The sequence below is a fragment of the Lissotriton vulgaris genome, chromosome 7 (genome assembly GCF_964263255.1).
Source record: "Lissotriton vulgaris chromosome 7, aLisVul1.2, whole genome shotgun sequence".
In the NCBI taxonomy this organism is placed as follows: Eukaryota; Metazoa; Chordata; class Amphibia; order Caudata; family Salamandridae; genus Lissotriton; species Lissotriton vulgaris.
The window spans coordinates 887611129-887631635 of record NC_141695.1 but is presented as its reverse complement, the minus strand read 5'-3'; positions in this window follow the sequence as shown (position 1 = coordinate 887631635).

The window sequence follows — 20507 nt, the reverse complement described above, 5'->3', positions numbered from 1 at the left end:
CCCATGTTCCAGTAACTGGCCATCTGTGTCTCTCGTCTAGATGTTTTGTATAATCGGCCCATAAATCTAGATACAATATGGCATCTAAGCCATGCTTGTGGTACATGAAGTTTCCTGGAGTGTCCCTAGAGGGGATAAGAATTTCTTCCTCGAGTATCCCTTTCCTAGTTCCTATCTGCTTTAACTTGTTGAAAAACGGCATCTTGTTTCTACTTGGTACTGAAAGCTCGATCTTACCTACTTAATACTGAATACAGCTATTTATACAAGAACACACAATAATGCACATTAAAAACAGTCACACTCATACCACGACATTAATCACATGAAAAACATTTAAAACATATATCACTACCCCTTTATCCTGATGTACTGCTAAACAGCACAGATACACTGTCTAAAAACAGTGCAGACCTTGAAATAACGGATGTACTGCTAAACAGCACAGATACACTGTCTAAAAACAGTGCAGACCGGACTTGTGTACCCAAACCCGTCTTGATACGACCCAGCAATGGTACTCACCGGGAAGCACGGAAATCGGAAGGCCTCGGAAAACTCGACTGGACTGAACTGGACTGGACTCGACTCGACACGTGGATACTTCGGAAAACTTCGGAAAACTTCGGGAAACTGGTGGGCCTCTTGACACCTCGGACCTTGCTTCTTTCGGCTAGGCTCTGGTCGGGATCCTCCGCACTCCTCACCGCCTCGTCTGGGTACTGATCGCAGTCTTCGTCACCTCCGTGGGCCAGAGGGAGATGCAGGAAATCCTGCCAGTACGCGTAGTTTCCTTCTAACTGATGGCAGGGGACAGAGCTTGCAACGCACCAACCGGCGCGTGAGGTGGGGGAGGGGTCCCTGTTCGGGCGCCAAAATGTCGTAAATATTTAATTTACTATCATAATTTCTATGCAGGTAAGTACTTAATCAATAATAACTCAATCGGAAAGAAAGAACCAGAGTCCGTGGTGTTAGAGTTCTTAGGGGTTTTATTCCTTAAAAAGGAATGGTCATGACCTGGCTATCATGTTCCCGCAACCACACAGGGTTCAGGAAGGGATAGAGAGCATATGCCGCACACATTTTACTTGACAATACATAGCTTATATACTTATTTTACATCATCGAAAGCAATAGAGTAGGCGTAACAGCTGAGAGAAGACAAGATAACAGCATCCACGTGTTAGCAATACGTAATTAGGAGGCGTGAACTGGGCGTGAACTAGAAGCGTCACAGGCAGGTGTCACAAGTGGGTGGCACTAAACAGAAATGTTGCAATGTTAGCAGAAATCGGAGACTTGGATGCGCGCGCAGCTACATGACGTGTGATTGACGTGAAAACTGGAGGGTGCAGGAGACTTGACATTTACACTGACGGAAAGAGACAGAAGTCTGGCATGTCGGATCAACTTGTACTTCTATCATATCTGATATCTGATGTTTGGGAACCATACTATCGAGAGGGAAAGGTCTCTGGGGCAGAAGCTATTCTATACTGACTGTGAGTGCGTGTGTAAGCGCCTGAGTGTCTGCATGAGAAGCGTGGGGGCATGGGCCTTCCATGGGAGCATGGTAACAGAGGCTATGAATTACTTGCACGGAGACAGGCCGGCCCTTTCGCCCTGCAGCTAAGAGGGATGTTTATTGAAACTAGTAGGCAGGAATGTATTTTCGAGGAGCGGAACAGATAACTCGAAGGTTGTAGTCAGTCTTGGCAGGCAGCAGGCTGAGCTAAGCACGGTGGGCCGCGCTGGAAGTAAGTCAGAGTTCACGGGTACAGAGACAGCCTGGGCTGAGGATTTCAGAGTCAGAAGCCAGAAAAATGGCTCGATGGCAGAAATTCAGGGCCTACTTTGCCAGAGCTGAAAAACGTGTAAAGTACACTACAAAAAGACGTTGGCATAGCATACTTAGGAACGGACTATTCAACCCATTCAGGGTGGGTCTGAAAGAGGACATGTTAACGTTGGACGCAAATGTATTTGCGTCTTCGTAGCTGGCACAGGAGGGAAGTTACATGCACTTTAAGCTGGTACATGGAGTCGGTGGGGTACACGCTAGGGAACACAATCTTGACCATAAAATTTATATTTCCTCAAGACAGGGAAGGGTTAGGCCCAGCCAGTAGGGACACTGGCCAGGCGGACATGGCAGTCCACTGACTGCACACAGGCCCTGCGCTGGCAGGCCTGAGACACCATTTTAGAGCTACTCATGTGGGTGGCGCAATCAGCGCTGCAGGCCCACTAGTAGCATCTGTCATCACCAGCCCTGGCACACACAGTGCACTTTACTAGGGACTTCATGGTGATACAAATATGCCAATCAGGTATACCCAATCAATAGGACAATTTACAGAGGGAGCACTTACACTCTGACACTGATCAGCAGTGGCAGAGGGTCTAAAGCATCTAAATCAGCAAAAACGAAATCCAGCACAGCATCAAAAATACATGAGTCAGAGGCAAAAAGATGGGGGAAAAACCACGCCAAGTGTGTCAGGTCTGACAAGCACACTGTACACAAACACAGAACAGGAAAAGAATTGCTAAAGCCATCCAAATGATCATCAGAATCTTCCATCCTCAAGTGGATAACAATTCCCAAAACCATCCCATCAACGACCAATCTCCTTCGTCCACATGTACAGACTCGGAGATCTTATGTAGCTTGGAAATGGCCTTGTACACTGTAGGAGCATTGTCTGGAATGAAAACGCAGCAACTTGATTGGATCAATTTGCATACCCCTCCTCTATCTGCAAGTATGACATCTAACGCAACACGATTCTGCAACGTCATAAGGCGATCCGATTGGAGCTCAGCAGTCAAATTACTAGGGGCACCAGCAGTCTCAATTATGGTGGACTCAACCACCCTTGTCAATTGCCGTATGTTCCTACTATTAACCATAGGTCCCCAAAACGGTAGGAAACCCTTGAGAAAATCTCCCACTTCTTGTCCTGCAGTATCTTCCTTACTGAAGACACCTCTAACTACTCTCACTCTGTGGTAATCTGCGGCTGCAGTATACGTAGGGGGCAACAGATACGAAACATAACATGTTCCCGAAAAATCAGGGAGCAACCATGTATAGGCTCTATCATGGCAAACAAAATACGTACCCTTAGCTGCTAAAAGCGGTGGGGAAGTCGGGGACGCAAAAACATACGTCTCAGTACAAACACTCTTCCCTAACTGAGCTCTCTGATTCTTGCCACTACCTTGCAGACAAAAATGACCACGATGGGGTACGATCCAAATCGGAGATGACCTTTTCCTTTGCTGCTTTTCACTCAGACTAACACTATATCCAGTCACGTTCCATCCAATATAAACTAGTGTCTCATCTTTAGGAATAGTCTCATAGGAATCAATACCTCTAATCATATCCACTATTCCCTTCACTAGAGCACTATTACTCGGACTATCTTTCATAGAACGCAGGGGATAGACTTGATGGGCATAAATAAACATTGTCCTATATGCCCATACAGACCCATTATAGCTGAATGGCAGAACCAAATAAGGAATACCTTTATCCGTAGTATGAGGCATAAGTCCACACACCCAACAATTAGTGGTGTTCACTACTAACTGATGCTGATGCAGAAGTTGCACAAAGGAATTATTAACAAATTCTAATCTTCTAATAGATTCATGTTCAGGTAAAGGATGAAAAGAATGCGAAGAAGTAGTAGTAGGAAAAGACATAGGTTGTGTGGTGGGTGCAAACGTCACTTGAAAGGAAAAGACAATCCAACCCACCAAAAACATCGTCATGATAAGTAGTATTAAAAGACACGTTATCAAAAAACATTTGCTACTCATTAGTTTACACAGTCTCGTCTTAAAGTTAATTTCTACAACAGCTCTCTCGATCTCAAAAAACTCCATCCTCTAACCGTGCTGTTGGCGGCAGTTGGTTCACTTCGCTCAGGTGTACATCTGTAAGTCCAGGGAACGCCCTAGAACAAACCAGAACCGTCAACCTTGTGTCTACACGGCTTGACACTCCAAGGCTTGATACCGCGACCCTACAGCTGAACCCGGATGGCGGTTCGAAAAAGAAAAATAGGTCAAAACAGCTTTTTGGATGAGAGAGCGTAGCTTTCTAAAAGCAAAAAAAGGGAATTCATTTTTTATTTGTCCATTGTTTCTCGGACGTAGATTATAGCGGCCTTTACCAGGCAATGTCTGATCACGAAACAACAACTCAGGCTTAGCAGTGTCCAATCGTGAAGATGGAGACACAGCTTCTTGCAAAATATCGTCGTCCTCACGCTCAGAGCTTGTCCCAACCAAACGTGTGTCGCTGAATGAAACGAATCTTGGCACTGTATCAGTCTCTGAATCGCCAACACCTTCACGGATCCACTGGTCGTACGGCAGAGGTAAAGATACCCTCTTACAATGTACGCCGTGGATCCAATTCTTTTTGCCGTGGACTCTTACTGCAGTACGCGTTGACAGAAGCACCTGATAGGGACCCGTCCAGCGGGGCTGATCATTCTTTGTCCGCTGGAAGTTACGAACAAGCACCCACGAACCAGGGTCAATGGCATGTCCTGGATCTTCAGATGCTTGTGGAAGTGTATTGTGAACCTGTTAGTGTAAGCCACGCAATTTAGCCGTCAAATCATACAAATAGTCAATCAGCACAGGATATTCAATGTCCCTAAACTTTGTTGGCCTCGGCACTCCCCATACGTTGGCCGGACGGCCAAACACGATCTCATATGGGCTAAGACCAATTCGGGAGTGCACTGTAGTTCTAGTTGACAAAAGTGCCAACGGCAAGGCATCGGGCCATTGGAGACCAGAACTCGCCTGAATCTTGGCTAACTTCAGCTTCAGAGTGCCTTTGAAGCATTCGACTAGGCCAGCTGATTGGGGATGATTTGCAGCATGAAATTTCTGCCTAATGCCCATACCTTCACACACTCTCTTCATGACTTGACCCACAAATTCACTTTCGTTATCACTCCACACCATCCTTGGCAATCCAAATCTAGGGAAAAATTCCTTGAGTAGGGCTTTGGCTGTGGACAAGGCAGTATTATCTTTCAGGGGGTAAGCCTCTACCCATCTCGAAAAGGCACAAACAACCACAAGGACGTACTTTAAATTGTTGCATCTCTCCATATGGATAAAATTCAATTGGAACAACTCGAACGGATACGTCGGAGGCGCAAAGTGACCAGCTATAGTTGGGGTTCCCTTGCCAGGATTATACGTCAGACAAACCATGCAATTCTTAACCAGATTCTCCGCACACTTAGGAATTCCAGCATTCTGCCACACAGGAGCCAACAACTTACAAATCCCTTTCACACTAATGTGAGCCATTCCATGTGCCATCGTAACCACAGCAAGCACATACGCATCAGGTTACAACCATCGACGATGCTCTGACAACTCAACCCAACAACCAGTCGCATTCATCATTCCCGTACTCTCTCTCCATACGCTCAATTCTTTCTCAGTAGCTTCAGCCTGAATTGACTTCACACTCTCTATTGTATCCTCACACATTCCTCTATAGAGAACCCATCTCGCTGGACCCGCAACATACATTCGATTCATCACATCTTTCGCCGTCTCTTTGGCAACTTCATCCGCAAACGCATTACCACGACCAACATCATCGGTAACCTTCTTTTGTGCACTGCATTTCACGATCGCAACTTGCGTCGGCAAGGTAAGGGACTCAAGAAGTTCATTCACCAACTGTCCATGCTGAATCTTCGTACTATGAGACGTAAGGAATCCACGTTCCTTCCACAAACGCCCAAAACTGTGGGCAATACCAAACGCATACAGACTATCGGTATACACAGTCACTCTCTTTCCTTTCGACAACACACACGCTCTCGTCAGTGCAATCAACTCTGCTGCTTCGGCTGAATTCTGTGGGACACGTGCAGCTTCAACAATCGTATGTAAGGTCGTAACCGCATACGCTGCAGTCGTATCGCCATTCGGAAGCTTAAAGCATGAAACATCCACCCATAAGGTACCATCAGACTTCACAAGAGGAGTGTCTTTCAAATCAATTCTACCCTTCGTTTTTCCTCTGTCCTGAGAAAGCAATCATGCTGTTCTTGAACATCTGTCTCTACAGAAATTGGCAACAAAGTAGCTGGATTCAACGTGTTGCTTCGCTTTATATGCACATGACTCGCCAAAAGTGTCAACTCGTAACCTGACAACCGAGCACTAGTCAAGTGCTGGGTCTTCGTCCTGTTTAATAAAGTATCCACTGCATGTGGAACCATCACAATCAACGTATTATCCATAACCAAACCAGCAGACTGTCGAATAGAAACAGCCGCTGCCGCTATAGCTCTCAAACAACTCGGCAACGCTCTAGCTACCGGATCCAAAGTCGACGAGAAATACGCACACGGACGCTGTTTATCGCCAAATTGCTGAGTCAAAACTGACAATGCACAACCCTCTCTCTCATGAACATAGAGTGGAAAAGGCTTACTGTAGTCGGGGGTACCCAACACAGGAGTCGAACACAATGCATTACGCAATTCAGAAAAACTCTTCTGGCATTCTTCAGACTAAGGAAGAGGATTTGGAGTATCCTTAAGAGTAAGTGCTAACAACGGTTTCGCAAGTGATGAAAAATTCGGAATCCATTGTCTACAGTGCGAGGTAATACCCAAGAAAGCACGCACTTCTCTCTGAGTGGTTGGCACAGTCATTTGCACAATCGCTTGAATTCGCTCTGGGGTCAACCTTATTCCCTCCTTCGACAAGAGATGACCTAAGTAGGTCACTTCTTGGTGGCAATACTGCAACTTCGAAAGTGACACTTTATGATGAAGGTCAGACAAATGTCGCAACAAAGAAAGAGTAGCTTCTTTACAAATCTCCTCATCGTCAGCAGCAACTAACAAATCATCCACATATTGAATAAGAGCGGCACCATCAGGCAAAACAATCGCATCAAGCTGTGTTTTCAAAGCATGACTATAGATGGAGGGACTTTCACAATACCCTTGAGGAGTGCGCTTAAACCGGAAGCTTTGGCCTCCTAAAGAGAAGCCAAAAATATCTCTGCTCTCCTCAGCAATCGGGATTCTGAACAAAGCATTCTTCAGATCTATCACTGAAAACCAGGTAGCTGAAGCAGGAATCATAGTCAGTAAAGCAGTAATATCCAGAACAACGGGAAACTGTGGCACAACAATCTTATTCACTTCTTGAAGATCGATCACAAACCTATACACAGGCGGCTGAGAAGAGTCAGTATGCTTCAGAACAGGCAGAACAGGACTATTACACACGTTACCTCTCGTTTCTTCAATCACACCTTTCTCAATCAGATCATAAATGATCGCCAAAAGCGCTCTTTCACCATCGCTAGAAATCCTATATTGGGGAATACGCGGCAATCTAGCATGTGCTTTAAGCGTCACAACATAAGGTGGAATCTCCAAAAGGCCTACATCATTAGGACCAGTAGCCCAAAGAGTATCAGGGAGAGAACGCCAATCTTTAGACAGATACATCGGAGAGATCACTTTCTTACCCAATGTAAGCTGTACTCCCAAAGGAGAACAATGCAATGTCGCATACAATCTTTTCAACAAATCCAAACCCAACAAATTCTCACCACAACCTGTCGTTAAAATGAGGGGTGCTTCCAATTCACAAGGCCCTATAGAAAGAGACAAAGGACTAGAAACCGGATTACGAACTGGGGCGCCAGAGAATCCTACCAAAACATTTGTTAAGCCAGACAAAGGTGCGCCAGGGAGTTTAGAGTGCATGATAGAACTCTTCGCTGCACTAGTATCCAAAAGAAAAGGCTCTATCACACCCGATGTAACTACTGCAACATAAGGTCCACTCTGGTCTACTGGAACCGACACTATCCCCTCTCTTTGTCCTTGGCTGTCCTAACAATCATTACTGTCAGCATTCTCACCCTCAACATAATAGTCATCAGCATAGTACTGAGTCGACTGACCAGTTGCACCTTTCTGTTGATCGAAACAATTCATATAATTCTGCGGGGAAAAAGAACGTCCATTCTGGGGGAACACACCACGTCCCCTACCTCTAGGAGCTTGCTGAACACCTCGACCTCTCACACCAGACGCACCATTCGTACGTTGCAACAGAACCGGACAACTATACTTAAAATGCCCTTCTTCTTTACAATACACACATTGATTAGGGCCAACTGGAATTCGCTGCTGAAAAGACTCGGGCTTCTGCGCTACCTTCTGAAACTGCTGAGGCTGCTGAGACTCACGCTGATTACAACGAGGCGGATACGCCTGTTGCAAAAGAACCTTCGTCTTTAAATCTTTAGTCTTTTTCTCTTCTTTATCTTTCTCATCTTTATCCCTATTCTCGTAGTACTGTGCAATAGCCAATATCTGGGCCGATAAAGAAACACGCCAAGAACTCTCAGAATCCATCAACTTATTACAAAACTCGGGAAGCAAATTATGAACAAACTTGTCTACGAACAACCTTTGGCCACCTTCCGTACTCATATCCTGACCACTATGACCGATAAAGGTCTCCTCGAACCTAGTGAAGAAATCAGACACACTTTAATGTTTCTTCTGCTTACACGCTGCTAACTTATCCCAATTCACTCGCATAGCAGGCATCAGTGTCTTCATGAAATTAATAATCCTACCAGGGAGTTCCGCAACTAAAGCCTCAGGTTTAGCTCCACCACCCTGTTGACCATCCGTGGCAACAATATTCACCCATGTATCACCTAACTCCTGCGCATGATTCTCGTGACGAATCTTCGCCCACAAAGGCTGAGGAACCACATTACCAAACAACATGTCTATATCGTCTAAATTCATGATGCACGCATCAGCTGTCTGAGATAACTCTTTGTAGTACCCTGCAGGATTTTTACGAGGATCAGGTAGAGTCTGCTTAAGAGCCAGAACTTCAGCTCTCTTCCACGGAACATGTACCCAACCACGCTGAAAATGAGCTGGCACAGCTTGAATAGCATTAGCGACATCAGCCTGAACTGCCTCCTTCCATACCGGAGGAACTTCTCTCATTGGATACTGTCTCGCTTTTCTCCTGACCGAAGGATCAGGCTCAAACAATGGCTGAGAAGGACACTCGCTCCTTAGCGCAAGTACCGTCGCAACTGCTTTCTCAACACCGGAACCCACTATCGTCCCTTTCGAGAACTCGGACTGTACATTAAGTAACTCCGGTGGGATCTGACCCAACTCACTATCTTCCAATTCCTCACGGAGGAAAATACACATGGCATCAAAAACATTCCTTTGCTTCGGTGGTTTCCACTGTAGAAAAACATCCATAACTGTCTCTAAATCATATCTCGAAACATTCGAAACCCATCTACGAGCCAAAAGATCTAACACTGTCCGTTCTTCAGGACTAGGAAGCTGGCTACGTAACTGTTTACGCGCAGAAACAGGGGTCACACTCAATGACCCAAAGAAAGGAGACAAAAGGCCAGTAACAGTATCAGTCATTCTCTTTCGAACAGAAGGAGAAGCTGTCATAAGAACAGGAGACAAAGCATTATGAGATGAACCAAATGGAGAAGCAGTAGCAGAAGAAGACGCAAGTATAGGAGGAAAAGACAAAGAAGTTTGAGGCGAAGCTGATAGCAAAGTCGGCGGCCCTAGAGAAAGCTGCGCAGTAGGAGGAGGAACCAGCTGAAGAGGAGCTGGCGGCTGAGCAACAACTAGAGGCTGAACAGCTGGAGGTTGCGGAGGTGCCGTAGCACTCTGCACATAATGGGGTGGCAATCTCAACATATGTGACATCAAAGGATCCTTTTCAGGGTCCTTCGTAGCACCTTGTAGAAGAGGTGGCAAAGCCGGATAACATTTATCGACGGCCATATTATGTTACCTATGCATCTTCTCAATCGCTTGATCTTCTTCATTATCTTTAAACTGCCTAGCAGCTTGCATTATCGACATACCCTTTTCTCTCTTATCTCTTTTCGCTTGTTTAATTTCTCTCTGTTTGGCTTCCTTACGCCAAAGGCGGAAAGAGTCAAACATTGCCGGCAGGGCTTTCTTCCTAAATAGTACAGCTTCTAAATTATTTAAAATCTCGGTGTCATAACTACCATGTTTCGGGCCATCGTAAGACACCATCTTTCCTAGTGTAGCGGACCCACAGTTCATTATACGTAATGGGGCCAACGCCATGTTTAGAATAGAGCTCATAAGTCGGAGTTCCAACCGGAGGTATCGGACACGAGTCCTCCAATCGGGAAGGCCTATTAAAACCACAACAAAATATCTTTCTAATTTTGCTAAGATCGGGCATCTTCGCTCACTAATCTAGCTTCAAACTTCAAGGGATTACCAAAAACGATAGTCTCGCAAATATACGAGTCCCTCGGCTTTGGCGCTTGCAAGTACCAAATCAAAGATCCAAGGAAAACCCAAAACTAAGGACTGGGAGCGACCCACTTATACTTAACTGAGGTATCAATTACGTCACCAGAAGACCCGTCTATCGTCTCGCTCTACAAATCGTCACAATGGGGGTCCAAGACAGGGCGACAGTCAGGGCAGCAGTCCTTCGTAGCCGTCAGGAAAGCGGGAAGCCTCGCAGCAAAAACCTTCAGTCCACATTCGACATGCCGGGGTCGATGGAGTGGGGGCCCTCTTCCAGAATTTCCTCACGAACCTCCTCGCGATCTTCAGGCTTGGACCGGTACCACTGAAGTCGCCCCACGTTGGGCGCCAACTGAAGAACCGGGTATTTAGAACCCAGCGGCGCCAGGGGCACGCACAAAGTCTCTGTATTCAGACAGTTCACCTGTCTGAATACAGAGACACGGGATACTTCTCGGTGACGTTAAAGATCGAATTTATTGGTTGCAACCAGGAACAGAAGTCTACGAAGTACCACCCAAGTATATTCGTCAGAGACTGTTCAATTTTCGTATAGCGAGACATCGTCTTTTATGCCAAAAATCACATTCCAGGCAAACACCCACTATTTACAATTTGTCCAATGATAGGCATCATTACAAGAGGTTTCACATGACAACAAACCCACTTTTCAGTTGTCCAGCCCACCATCAATTACACGGGAAAGCCCAACATTCTTTCTCGAACAGGCCGGACAAACCCATAATAAAGGACCACAACCCATATCATAAAGAAGCCATAAAAGAAGGAACAGAAACAGATGAGAAGTAGGATAAGGGGTGTATGCATGCATACCAAACTTTACAATATCCTGTGCTCTGATCCTTAATCTTGATCAGCTACCGGACAAGGAACTGGCTTAACAAGGTCAGCTTCAGGCAAGGAGGTCAGTTCACTCGGGTCATCTAGGAGTCAGCACAAACTTAAGCCAACGTGTACGTGTACTAAAGACTCGTTCGGCCGTAGTCATCGGCCTATGTGAGGGCAACCACAAAATGGCTGCCATGCAGAAAATGGAACCCGAGGGTTCAGAACGAAATCCCTAAATATGTAGTAAATCCATCGGTCTAACATGACGAAAACACTCGTACTTGCCGCACTCACTAGTTACGGTTTGCTACTATCAAATTCGTAACGAAACCATGACCTTTATGAAACGGGTTCAGAATTCACGGAACCTCACACTGTATTGCGTGAGATTTTAGCAAATCTGCCCCTGGGTGTTTCTATTTAGCACATCAGGGTAGGTGGATTCCGCTCAATGTTGCGTGGCACACAGTTCAAATTTTCAAAAGACAACATGGTTTCCCGTCCTTTCGAGGTTGATAAATTGGATAGCTAAAATAAAATACTCTGTTTTTAGCGAACCATTAAGCTACCCCACTGTAGTATTACAAAAACATTGCCATTGTTGTAAGTGTGCTAATGTGTGACACTTTGGTGTTTGGAAAGTCCTGATGGATTACATTCCCATGTTTGCAGTGTAACTGTGAGGGAAACCTCAGTGTTTGCAGTCTGCATATGTGTGGCATTTAAATTATCATTCTATGAATCAAAAGGCTTCACAATGAGGATATGGAATATGTCATTTGAGTATTCTTCTGAAATTTGTCTCTTGCTCCTCTCCAGATTTCTTCCGTTGTCTTTAATGTTCCCGACAAGCAATTGGATTTGTAAAGCAAATTTAGCACAGTGCACTGCCATGAAACATTTTGTTTGATCTTTATTTTTAAGACAAGATACCACCCATATCACAGTCACAAGGTCTTCATTTGGTCCAATTCCATCAGCAGAAATAGTGTGAGTTAAATATTCCACCAGTGAGACCAGGTTCTTGTAGTGCCTTAAGGGTATCACACTCAGCAATGTTGCCACTCATTTCATATTACAAAATCCTCTCACTTTGCAGGCAGAGAATAAAGGTAAACACCAATCTACATGTTAAAAGAATAAACAGCAATTTATCAGACGATAGAACCTAACATTTGACCTCCGTGACAAGGTAAAAACAAAATTTAAAGGCCATTTTATTGCCTAATCACCTTCTAAACTCCATCATGGCTATGTTTGGTGTGCCACAGCATCCCCAACACCACTACTTTCAATGCCATTGCTGCCTTCCCTCCCACTGACTGCTCTCGAAGGAGGCTATAGTTCACTCTTGGTGCGCATGATACATACGGGGTACTTTTAATAGTTTGTCCAGCTGTCTAGCAGCATTTAATCTAGGTGAATGCATGTTTATTGACAGGTATCTAGTACAACTTTGCTCCAACCACTAGCTTCCCATATGTAGCCAAAATTCTCAAAACCGGGCAACATGAGAGAAAAACTACTTCTCTGAAACAAAGCTCTTGGAGACTTCCAAACAGGATTTATTGCTAAGCCCCATCACTGAAATGGCGATGCAAGGTACAGTGAAGTGATACCAAAGGGGATGATGGACGGAGCGTTTGAGCAAATCAAACACTCACCCCAGTCAACTGATCTGGGGTTAATCCATCATCATTCTTTAGCTCACTCCACCACCCCATTTCAGACATGACCATATGCAAATCAGTCTGACCCTGTGCCTCATGGGAACAGTCCAGCCCGAACTGCCAAGCCATGTCTTCCCTGGACCGGAAACAAGCATCCTGGGACCGGTTTCTGGCTAATCGGCCGTCATCAGCCAGCTAGCTTGAATCCAGTGGCAAAGTGAGCAAGGGACCTACATCTGGGCATACCCTGCCAACTTAGGGCGAACAAAGCGATACCAAAGGGGAGGATGGACGGAGCGTTTGAGCAAATCAAACACTTACCCCCAGTCAACTGATCTGGGTTTAATCCATCATCATTCTTTAGCTCACTCCACCACCCCAGTTCAGACATGACCATATGCAAATCAGTCTGACCCTGTGCCTCATGGGAACAGTCCAGCCCGAACTGCCAAGCCATGTCTTCCCTGGACCGGAAACAAGAATCCTGGTACCGGTTTCTGGCTAATCAGCCGTCATCAGAGCAAAACAAACTATGGATTTAAGCCCAGATCTCTGTACTGGGGTGAATGTATGACATTGTTCTGCATTCTGTCCATCAAATGTTGTTTTTGCGAAGGTACAGTGAAGTGTCAATTACTCTCTTCTTCCTAGATCTCTCAGCAGCATTCTGCAACATCATACCATTCTCCTCAGTATACTCATTAAGAATTTGGGATTTGAGGACTCAGGGCTAAAATGTTTTTTTTAATCTCAACGATCACAAAATAAAAATCAATATGGCAATCTCTTCTCTTCACAACATCCAACATCACACAGTGTTCCGCAGAGTTCAATAATAAGTGGCATTACCTACACCAATAAACTGATAACACTCAATCTCAGAAAAAATACATTGTCAAAGTGCCTTTTCTCGGAAATGTGTTGAACAAATCTATACCTGCATGACTGCATAGACACAAACGGTATAAAACTGAGTTCTTACTCCTTTCTTCGTCCTGTAATAAATCATTGACTATCAGTTGGATTCCCTCTCACAAGATGTTAGCAATTTCACCCACTGCGGTTAAAACGATAACATTTTGTTTTTTGTATTTAACATCAGGCTCCAAACTTGGCAAATACGGGCAAAACAGTGTCAAGGAAGCCCAATATCTACTAAAGGAAATGCAACCATTATTCCAAATCCCAGATGTGAAGACAATCATAAAAGCTTTGGTTCTGAGCAGAATAGACTATGGTGGTGATCTGCTAGCAGGCTTCCCTAAGTCTCAACTAGCCACACTAAAAGCTCTCCTTCAAGCAGCTGCATATCTAGTTGTTAACATTAGCTACATTGATCATAACGCACCACTACTAAATTGATGTCAGTATCTTCCACTTAAAACACTTTGTCAACTCACACTTGTGTTGCTAGACAAGATTATCCCCTTCGGTGTCTCTCAGCACACCTGCAGCTAGGACACCATCAAACAGGAGACCAAGAAGTGTAAAAACAAAAACACAAGGCAACAGGCTTTATCCACGTATGCATCCAAGGTCTGGTACCACATCCCTGTATCCATAAAGACCTCCCCATTCCTACTGTATTTCGGGAAAAAGATAAAGATGCACCACTTGAAAGAACACAGGATCCCAAGGTCACAACTGCCCACCTCCATTCTCCGAACACAGCTTTCAATCCAAGGACTCGTTGACTGTAGCTTTCCCTTTAACAATATACAGGTCTTCACTACCTTCTGGCCGGTTTTACCTTGTTTACAAACCTCACACACATTACATACATAGAGAACATCAAACCCTGAAACAGTTTTTTCAGGAGAATTGTCTATACTCCCTACCCATTCCAGTTAAAAAGCACATACTATCGATATTTTCAAGGGTTGAATTCAGAACATTCTTAATTTTAAAAAGGCTATATTTGTATTGTATTGTATTGCAAGAATAATATAGCGCTTACTAACCCAATGTGGGGTGCTGATTCTGCAGTGCTTGCCTGCATGGGCAGGATGCTACACAGTTTAGGGTGTTAGTTGGAAGAATGTTTTCTTTATTGTGACCCTATTGGGAAATACGTGAGGACTACTGAGATGTGGTTATGGTGTTAGGGGATGCATCGCTTGGCAGTGTGATGGATGAGGAGGTGTGAGAGATAGGTGCACAGTTATGGCTTCCAATTAACTGGATACTTTGAGCAGCATTGTAGATCCCGCTACAGTATTTCTTATGATCATAGTCCACTTATCTGGTTACTGCTCTAGGTTTTCCATTCTGAGATATTCCATTTATGCCTACGGCTCTGAGCAGGCTAAGGTTTGAGGGGAAAATAGTGGATAGATCTGCTGGACAGGGCTATGTTGCTATCATCCCATATCGGATTGTCAATGTATGATGTCAAGAAGCAGTCATACGATGTAGCTTGTTGGGACCTGCACTGGTGAACTAAGTTACAGATCTGTTTAGTTATTTCATGCCTCTTCAGTTGGTGGTGGGTGGTTTGTTTCTCTGGACTGATACAGTACTGGAATGGCCGAACTGGGAAACTAAAGCTGTGAGGATAACTGGCCGCTTTTGCTGGTATTGAAGGTATGGAAAGATGCTTCTAAAGTATACCCATCTGGCTGTCTCTTGAATGTTCCACTAAAGTGCACTTCTATTTTTCTAGACATGTAAAAGGGCCCCTCACGGTCCCTTGATGTTGTTGATTTTTTAAAGATTTTGTTACATATCTTCCTCTAAGAGGCCACAGTTCGTGAAAAACACTGTAAACATCAATACATACGCAGCACCTGAATCTCTGACCTGCAATACAAACCGGTTGGCACAACTTGTACTCCTTATGCTCAAGATCCTCTGATAAAATGACACTCACTCTAAAGGATCGCTATCGGTATGGTACAAATGTGGCCGCCTAAATCCTTGTGATGCTAAACTGCACCCATCTCTTCACAAATCTTGATCATTGTCTGAGAAAGGGTTCAACTAAAAGACAACATCCCTCCCCTTCATGGCTCTCCCCTAAGATATAGGAGCAAAAAAAGATTTTGTAACCAACTGGAAAGGAAAGTTTTATGACGAGGAAGCAAAGAGTGCCTACAAACGTTTTCAGAAAGAAAATCAAGCAGGCTCAGGCTAAGGCGTTGGTCTGTCAGATAGAGACATTTAACAATAAAGCAATAGATGTATATATAAGATTTTATCCCCTGCAGCCATCCAATTAAAAAATCCTACTTCTCAAACCCTGTGTGATAACCGCTCTGATTATTTTTATGTGAAGGGGGCTGACATCTAGACTCATTTTAGATAACCACGGGGAGGTTGTCACTTCTGATTTTGATTCCAGTGATCAGAGGAAGCTGGAGGGCCCTTTGTTGTCCACGTTAGGCCTATTTTTCTCACTAACTCCGAAACAGCTATTTAGAAAGCTACTCCTGGTTCTCCTGTGGGTCCCTGCCCACCCCACCACGTTTTCATGCAAGTGGTTTCAATTGGCACCGGGTAATTAATAAGTTGTTTAATCAGTCCTTAGAAACAGCGTCTCTTCTCAGTCCGGAAAAAAAGCACGTCTTACTCTCATGAACAAACCGAATGTCAATCCGGCCACTCTGAGTAATTTTGGGCAGATGTCACTGCTTCCGTCATTAGGGAAAGTGATGGAAACACCGATAAAGAAGCAGCTCTCAAATTTTAAAGAAAATAATAACATCCTGCACGCAACTTAAAGGGGCTTTAGCCCTGGTTACTGTATGGAGACAGCCCTCTTGGAGGTTTGGGAGTTTATGAAAGTTAACCTTGATTATGGGAACAAAGTGGTTGTGATACTTTTAGTTCTCTGTGCAGTTTTTGACACCGTTTCCCATGACATCCAGCTAGCACGCCATGAGTCAGCAGGTATATTTGGCAAAGCCAATCAGTGGCTTCAATCATACATGACTGATGGAGTGCAGGCTTTCTTCCCACATTCACTTCAAGTTACAAAGAACTGAAACACGGGGCAGCCCAAGCCTCAACTCTCAGCACAACGCTATTTAATATATACTTGGCTCCGTTGGCCAAATTAGTTGGGTACAGGGGTTATAACTTAGTGGTAGATTTTCCAAAATTTTGCTCTGGGTTAGCATCACAAAAGTGACGCTAAACAGCACAAAATGTTTTTGGGGGGAATTTACTTGCTGGCACAAAACTTTTTTGTGCTGGAATGTACCCTAAAATTAGCGTAAAGCAGCGCGAAGCACTGCTTTGCATTACTTAGCGCCAAGGGGGTGATACATGGCTGGTACATGGGCGTTCCCATGCAACCACCCATGCTTTTTGACACAAAACCCTATCTACAAAGAATTGTAGACAGGAATTAGCGTCAAAAGTTAACTCCACTTCATAGGAGAAGCTAACAGGAGAAATGTTTTTATTTCTCCTTTCTTGTCCAACTTTGCATGCATGCTGCACTATGTAGCACACTTACAAAAAGGGAAAAGCTTTCAAACTTGTCTAGGCCTGGTATATTGTACAGGAAGGGTAAACTCACCCCTAGCGCAATGGCACTAAGGTCTAGGCGTGGCACACAGCAGCTGAAATTAGCGCCGGTGCTAGGGAAAGGGGAGGGTAGAGCCATATCTCTGTAGATATGACGCTCTCCTGCCCCCTCCCTGTCACGCAACACTGTGCAGCAAGGTTGGATGCTGCATTGCGTTGCATAACTTTTTGAACATCTGCCACTTAAAGTCTTATGAATAAGACACTCAATTAATGCTTTCCTTCTAGCATATTAATGTGGCCCGGGCTGACAGGTTTCAGGTATGTGTTTCTGATGTGGCAAACTGAATGAAAGATAATTGCATAAAGCTTAACTCCAGTAAATCTTCACGAATTACGTCTCTTTTGACCTTTTGCGCTTGTGGCAGACAGATCTGGGTGAACCGCCTGCACTGTCCAAAGTGGTAAGAAATCTAGGAGTAAAGTTTGATCAAGAACTATCTTTCAGACCACAAATTAGAGCTGTGACAGGGTCCTATTTTGCCATATTAGAATCTTTAAAAAAGATTCTGAATATTTAATCAGTCCAGACCAGGAAGCCATTTGTTCTAGCTCTAGTTACATTTAGGCTAGATTATGTCAACTCACTTTACCTGGGAGCTCTCTCATATTTAATCAAGAAACTGTAGCTGGTCCAAAATGCAGCAGCGACATCAATCCTTAACTGTAGGAATCTGTCTTTTTTATATAGTGTACCAGAAGAATACTATGCTTAGAATCCAGGTATCCTTATAAGTGGACAGACTTGCTCTAGCAATCCCAATGTGCTCTTCAAGGGGGTAGTGTGGTCGAGCAGCCTTAGACATCACAGAGAAGTGTTAGACATCTGCAATACACACAGTCAATAAATTATGCACACAGCGCAATAAGAAGGTCCACACCAATTTATACAAATAACTATTATCTTTATATAACTTTTGGCACCCAGATTATCAAAATCAGGTAAGTACATTTCGAGTTATGAATTTTTACAGTTTTTAAAAATGGACACAATGCAATTTCTGAAGCGGTAATGTTATCCTAGGGAGGAAAGACACACTGCAAACGGGTACTTCATCGAAACTTAGATCACTTTCCTAGACTTAAGGTAAGAATGGGGAATGGTCCAAGGCAGCATCAACAGGTCACCTCAGGTGGCACTGGGGTGGCGGGTGCGGAGTTGCTCTTCAGCATTGGGTGCCCAATGATATCCTATGGGGGGAAACATGTATTGCATTTGCGCACTTCACGGCGACTTATGGAAGCAATCTCCTGGGCTTAAGTTGAGTATGGGGCAAGGTCCATGGGCGCACCAACATGCGGCACCTCATGAGGCCCTGGGATGTCAGGGTGCAGTGGTGTGTTACGCCGTCAGTTGTCTCATTCACTTTAATGCGTAACGGTCAATTTGCAAAGAGGATGCAAGCTGGAAGTGGGAGACCTATGAGGCTAAACCAACGATGGGGCTCAGGTCTCAAAATGCTCAGGGACATGGGGACACCTTTGTTCCTCTTCTCCTCAGGCCAGGGCAGCCAGGTGCAGAGGTGTACTGAGGCCTCGGGTTTTCATCACAGGAGGCACTCTCGGTAGAGGGGGTCTGCCCAAAGAGGCTGCAGGCAGCATCAGCTAGTCCACTGTGGGCAAACCCAAGGAGGGCTTTGTCTCTGGGGGTTGGGACTACACAGGTACCATTGGCCCACTTCAAACTGAGCTCAGAAACACAGGTGCAGTGGTGCCTGCTGGTGTCAGGTTTGCAGCAGTCTGGAGTCCTCACAGTTCTTTTGGAGTGCCTGCAGGATGATGGGGAGCAGCTCCACTACTCCATGGCAGTTCCTGGGTCTTTGTTGAAGGCCGGCAGTCCTCCCAGGCTATTGGAGGAACAGCAGCTGCAGGACGAGATGACTTTAGCATAATTTGGCAGGAACAGCAGACAGGCAGGCAGGCTGGGCGCCAAGTCAATTGCTGCTCCACAGTCCTTGCTTCTCGTGGCTCTTTGGTATCCTTCTTCTTCTTAGGTTGGCAATAATCTGATTTATTGGTGCCAGGGCTCCTCTAAATACTAGATTTAGGGAAGTTGGGGGAGGACAGGGTACTAGGCAATGGGGTCACTACACCCCCATATGACCACTTCCTGTGGGAAGTGGACATAGCCCTGTCCCAGAGTTCTTAAGTTTGCCATCACAAAGATGGAAGACTTCTGATTTTTGTTTTCACTTCAGGTAGCCCACCTCAGGGTTGGAACTAGCCTGGAAGTGAACATGCCTCTCTAACTACTAATGTTTGGACCTGTCCAGGTGCCAAATGGGCCCTGGATAGGGGATTTGGCATCCTATCCTGTGAGGGAAGCCAGATTCACCAACAAAAGCCGGTGGACTCTTTGAAGCTCCCTGCCCTGTGTTAATTTGCGGGTCTCAGTCTTGACCTGTGCCTCATGGGAACAGTCCAGCCCGAACTGCCAAGCCAGGTCCTCCCTGGACCGGGAACAAGCATCCTAGGACCGGTTTTGGGGTTTCACCCCTCTTCAGCCAAGATAGCTTGATTCCAGTGGCACAGTGAGCCCAGGGCCCACAACTGGACATATCTGGCGAAACGCAGGGCTAGAAAGCAAAAGACACACAATTGATGGATGGAATGCAGAACAAAGCAAAACATTCACCCCCAGTCAAGAGATATGGGTTAAATCCATCATTATTTTGCTCAACATGCCACCCCAGTTTAGACCTGGCCATATACAAATCAGTCTTGACCCTGTGCCTCATGGGAATAGTCCAGCCCGAACTGCCAAGCCTGGTCCTCCCTGGACCGGAAGCAAGCATCCTAGGACTGGTTTTGGGGGTTTCACCCATCTTTAGCCAGGATATCTTGCTTCCAGTGGCACAGTGAGCCCAGGACCCACTTCTGGGCATACCTAGCGCACTTAGGGCGAGAAAGCAAAAGACACACAATTGATGGACAGAATGCAGAACAAATCAAAACATTCACCCCCAGTCAAGAGATCTGGGTTAAATCCATCATTCTTTTGCTCACCATGCTACCCCAGTTTAGACCTGGCCATATACAAATCAGTCTTGACCCTGTGCCTCAT